A 6,000-nucleotide genomic window follows, 5' to 3' on the forward strand; every position below is an offset into this window, starting at 1 on the left:
GAGCTTAACTGGCCAGCTCGGCTTGGTCAGCAGCGCAGGCCAGTTCAAGTCTGTGCTACATTTTCTCAAACACATATAATGCATCTTCAATCTCTTCCAGAATGCAAAATAGTAACAACACTTTACATATATTTTATCAACTACTCAGTGATTTGTGAAGAAGGTACGCACATGAAACAACATTCTGTTGAGTCATTTTATCAAACACTTAGGGGGCAGCATTAAGATAAAAACAACCAAGCCAAAAAGCCGATTCGAGATGAGGTTCTAGCTGAGTCGAGCTCGGACAAGCTCGAACTCTAAATATTTTTTAGCTCCAAAAACCAGCTCGACTCGGTTGGAATCCAATTTTGAGCCGAGGTAAGTTGAGCTTTTCCGAGTCTAGTCATCGAGCTTACTGAGATGACTTAACTCTTGTACCGCTCTACCTCGTAAGTGTACTATTTAGGGGCAGGTATTTTATTTTGCCACCTTCCAATCAAATCCAAGTAATAGCCATTAGGCTTAGCTTACAAAAATACCCCTAATATGTGGTTGTATCTTTGGATATATTGGGAGGATCGGTCCAAATCACCGTTCATCATTTTGAAATAATTCAGATTTCTAACCACATATTTTTGAACAGTGTAAATTACCATCCACCATCTTAGAATGGTCCAAATTATTGTCCATCCACTTTTCAATGGCTCAGATGACTGTCCATTTAATTTCAAATGGTCCAAATCCCTAATCATCCAGTTTTGAATGTTCTAGAATTTTTTTTTGCAGTTCTATCTAAATAAGTAAAAACCGCATCGTTGCATTGTGTTGAAGGTTGGTAGTTGTTTCAACGTACAGAACCTTGCTCCTTTTTAGATCAACGGTCTGGATTACATATACTTGGGCGCCACTTGCGTGTAATCTCTCCAAAGAATCATAAGGCAAAACTCACCCCCCGTTAGAAATATCCAGAGGAGATGCTTTTTAATTTTTACTTTTTTCTTTTAGCAAGACAAGGCAGAGAAAATACGAATTCTTCTGTTTGCACCATCTAACCCGTCCAACGGAATAGGCCCACCATGAGAATCACCAAATGCAAAAACGTCCCAATCCACTCTTCAGGATAGACCATAAAATCAATGGATATCCTTTGATATGATTAAAAATTACATTTGTGACCCACCTGGTGCGTGGATAGACCTGATTTTTTCCACAAGTGATCCTCCTGCTGGGGCCAACATTTTAAACGGATTGGATCTGTAAGACATACGATATGATGTAAATTATTCTATGGTTGGACAGAAAATTAGCATATTTGACCCTGATCAAGCTGATAAAAAACTCAGTTGGGCCACACAACAGGAATAGTTAGGATGGAGATGCAGACTGTGTACGTCGCGTGTGTACCAATGTTTTGCATGTCCATGCGTTATGGTGGCAACACCCCAACGAACCCGATCGGGCTTTAGACAGGGTTTGGGCCATGGTCCTCTATCAAATTTCGGGTCGGGCTTGGAATCGGTTTATATTATTCCGTCTCTGATCAACTTCATATGCTATCTCCTCTATCCTAAAAATATGCCATTCTAATCCTTGATTAGGCAACTTGCTCATCTTGAATATAGACCGTAAATTTCTCTCCTCTAATTGACTATTTCTTTGTGCATGTGTGGTCCACTTCATCAATGAACCTCAGTTATTTTAGTCATAACCCATTTTTTATAGGGCTTAGATCTATTCGCTTGGCCCATAAAATGGGCTTGGGCTTGAGTCTTTTGGGCCCAAACTAGCTTCATATGTTCATGTGTTACATACTATAATTATGCCGTCTGAATGCGGACTGTTTTCTATGTTCATGTGTGGCCCACTTGATCAACGGCTGGATTAGGAGCATTCAAGTGCAAATAGGATTTTATCACTTTCGGGCAACATCAGGCCCACTAAGACCATGATGTGGGTCGGGTCCGGGTCTGAAGATTAGGCCCGTTAGAGAATGATTCGGGTTTGGGTGACCCGAACCCGCATGTTAAAATCTTATAAATGGTAATAGAACATCCTAGATGTAATCCTGATGGGAGTTACCGTGCCACCACATTATCTAGTTTACACGTGGCATACCTGGTGAAGATCTGCACCGTTCGCACAGATGATGCAACAGTGAATGTGCCTGATCGTCACCATTGAATCCGTGGCAATTGAAGCCAACGGTTCCGGAATAACTCACATGCAGTGGTAAATTTTCATTTGTTAGACGGTTAGGATTGTCTGGTCAAGGAAATTTATTGATGGCAGCCAATCAGTGGTGGGGCCCATGGTCTGAGCGGTCAAGATCTAGTTCAGTATGCCACGTGTATTAGAAAGATGTTGGGTATGGTTGATGAGCTCACTGTCTGATATGAGTTCGTTCTGCATCTGTGGAGACATAGGATAGCCAGCCTGCGTGGCTACATTGGGGCCCACACGCAGAGATGAACTACTGATCGGAACCGTCTATGTTATAGACATCAAGATAATAGAGTGGACCACCTATGGATGCCACAAATACGATATGGTGGACCCCACAGAGCTTAGGTGTTGTGTGGACCGCCTATGTCATTTGTAGACGATTCCAAGCTTTCTAATAGAGTCATGACACTGAGTTGTGACTCATGACTAGTAAGTGAAGAGCCCCTGATGTAAGGGTCTGGAACAAATGTGAGAGAATGTGATGGATGGCATATGTGTGAAAGATCCGTGCCATTCATCAAGTAGTCCGGGTTGGATCAATCAATTTTGGGGTTGACCCAACCTGAGTTGAACCATTCAGGTTCAGGTTGACCCAACCCAAATGGAGTTGGTTCAATCAGGGTCAGATTGACCCAACCCAAGTTGCATCGCTTGTACGGAGAACATGGACGGTACAAATCACGAGAAGATGTCAGTATGTGGGCCACAACTGGACGATAGATGTTGGGGATCCTGAGTCACGACATAGGGAAAAAGAAACGAGGTGGACCAGAGTCCTTTGTAACTATTAAAACACCAAAGTCTGTGGGCCACCCTGCTTTAAATGTAAAATCCATTCGGTCCATCAGGTTCTGTACTCAATGGTTAGGTCCATAGGTGAAAAATCAGCTAGATCTATACCTCAGATGGGACACGTCAGATGGAAAGGTGGTAATGGAATACTGACCTTAGGTTTGTGTGTGGGTCAGTGTGTGGTTTTTCTTTCATCAAACCTGCGAATAAAGGTCTAACTGACCATGATGAAGAGAAGATACAAAAGTCAGCTGATGGAAACTCAGGTGGGCCAAACCGTGTGAATTTAGTTGTTATGGGAGTAATTTTACATTGTTCTCATTGGTGTGGGCCCTTTTAGTTCTTAACTGGGCTTATTTTTGTACGGTTGAAATAATGGTTATCACCTGATGGACGGAGTGGATTTTCCATATATAACAAGGTGGAGCCCACGGAGCCTTGCTGCACTACACTCCTGTACTAAAACAAGAAAAAAATAAATTAAAAAGAATCTAAGCCGTCCCTTGTGCAGTAACAGCTCTTTGCTAAGCAGTCGCATTTTTACTATGAATTTACCCTCTCCAATTACAACTACTTATAAGGACAAAAATATCCAATGGTCTGAATTTGGGCTATGCCAAAGCAGGCCCAGGCCCACTTAAGGCCTCTACCGGCTAGGCCAATCATGGAACGGGCCTAGCATTGTAGACCCAAGCCTGCCAAAAAAAATTTGGTTGGTCGTGCATCGTAGCCTAGCCAGAAAATTGATAAAATTAAAATCCCGGCTTCCCATTTGAATTTTCTTGATGTGACATCTTATCCTGTGACACATGCATACAAAATACATACTTATAAAGGAATAAAAACAACTGTCTACGCTTAAAAGAAATGGTAATCTAATGATTAGAATAATATATTTGTAAGACATAAAATATATTTACATAAAGTTAAACTTAGTTGGGTCCATTCGGGACAGGGTAAAATGACTCAAGCCTATGCCCGATAAAAAATTGATTGAGCCATGAGTGCGAAGCTTAAGCCCAAGCTAGGTCGGGCTCGTGAGGTCAAGTTAGTGACATAGGGACGAATGTGATGAGGTCGATTACCCTCTTCCTCAAGGATAATTACTCCGAACCGACAGAGCTTCTTTGGACTCCTCACGAAGACTTCTCAAATCCACGAAGAAAAAGTAATAAAAATATAAATAAAATTTTAAAGAAATTCGTAATTTGATTGATAAATGAAATAAATAAGTTCACAACCCTTTAAATAGAGATACTAAGCAGTTGGAGAAAAATTGGCAGCAAATTATAACTAAAACTCTTTAAAATTTGGAACTTACTATAAATAGTAAATTTACTTTTATAGTAAGTGTTTAACTATGTTATTCTCCTAATTATTCTAAGCACTTTTCATGTTGGACACAACTCTTAAAGCTCAACGGATGAAGAGTTATAAACAAACTAAAACTTATTATTTATAGTAAAAACGTACCTAAATATGAAATTTCACAAATTCAGTGAGGGCAACCTGGTATAGCCGGGTTGGTTGGCTATAATAGCTCGTCTTACCCCAAAATCATATACGATCTTGAAGACTTTTGCCTCTGATCGGGCCTTCTCTGGTCCACATTGGACATGAACGTTTCCGCAACCCGCTCTACACAAGTTAGGCGGGTTAGCCGGCCCATTCCTATATGTAGTTGGACTTAGTAGAGGTGTGCTACAATACATTGCATCATCTTATTGGTTTTTTTTTTCCTTCAAATGTTGGGAGTGCTGCTGTTGGATCTAGGGTCATGTTGTGTTGATCCAAGCCATTTCTATCATGGCTTCGCCAGTGATGGATGATGCCAAAAATCTTCAAGGTGGGAAGATCCTAACCGTGGCACTAAAATAATCAATTTAACGGTCCATACTAATAGGAAAATATCTAATTATCAAACCGTTGAAATATTTTAATATAAAAGTTTTTTTGTTTGTTTGTTTGTTTGTTTGTTTTTACTATCCCTAACCCTGGTGGGGCTAATCATAGATTTTCTTTGATATCCATATCATTGAAACATGACCCAAGATCCAACGGCTATATATCGTCTGAATGTTTAGAAAGAAAAAATAAATAAATATCGAAGGTGTATTATGGCAGTTGTTAGTTCATGTGCTCAACTAATCATGACATTACATCTCAACCACTATAAGCTAGAAAACCTCCCTCCCTCTATTAAGGCCCCCAATGAACCCGACAATAGACCCGTTTAAGACATTAATGTGGGTATGTGTGGGCCTCATTTGGAGACCGATTATCTAATGGGCTGACCTTGAGTTGACATTTTGGCTTGATTGATAAATAGGTTGGGTTAGCTAGGGCATTTGGACCTTGGTTTTAAGCTCGAGTCAAATAAGGGCATTTACACTGTTGCCCAATGGATGGATTGTATGGCACACATGCGCACGTCAATGGGCTCTTGTAAAGATGTGTGGCTTAACAAACCTCATTGCATTAAGGAGTCAAAATAAACGTAAGATGAGGGAAAGGGTGTCACTACATTTAGGTCTACGCTATATAGAGTAGCCTATGGAAAGTCTATTTTTACCAATGCAACGCAGTTTTCATTAACTTATGGAATGGAGTCTATCCTCCCCATTAAAATCGAGATCCCATCTCATTTGATCTCAAAGGCATCTATTCTTCCCATTGAAATCAAGATCCCATCTCATTTGATCTCAAAGGCAGCTTTTCCAGAAGGAATGGCATGGAGAGCGTCTAGCCCAGCTCGAATGGCTAGATGAGAAGCGGCTCCAAGCAATCCACCATGGATAGATGTATCAGCACAGGATTTGCCATAATGATGGTCTTGGAGGGTGCAAGGCCGGCCGTACTTCCGATGGTTCCCCGGGATCTCATATTACCACTACAAGAGAACATAGCCGTTCTCTATCTCGTGTTGAGCTACTCATTTCCTCTTTTTAATGTCATAGCTTACTTGAGCTTTTGATTTACCTGATGTCTTAATATGATTTGATA

The sequence above is a fragment of the Magnolia sinica genome, chromosome 11 (assembly GCF_029962835.1).
Source record: "Magnolia sinica isolate HGM2019 chromosome 11, MsV1, whole genome shotgun sequence".
NCBI classification, from domain to species: Eukaryota; Viridiplantae; Streptophyta; class Magnoliopsida; order Magnoliales; family Magnoliaceae; genus Magnolia; species Magnolia sinica.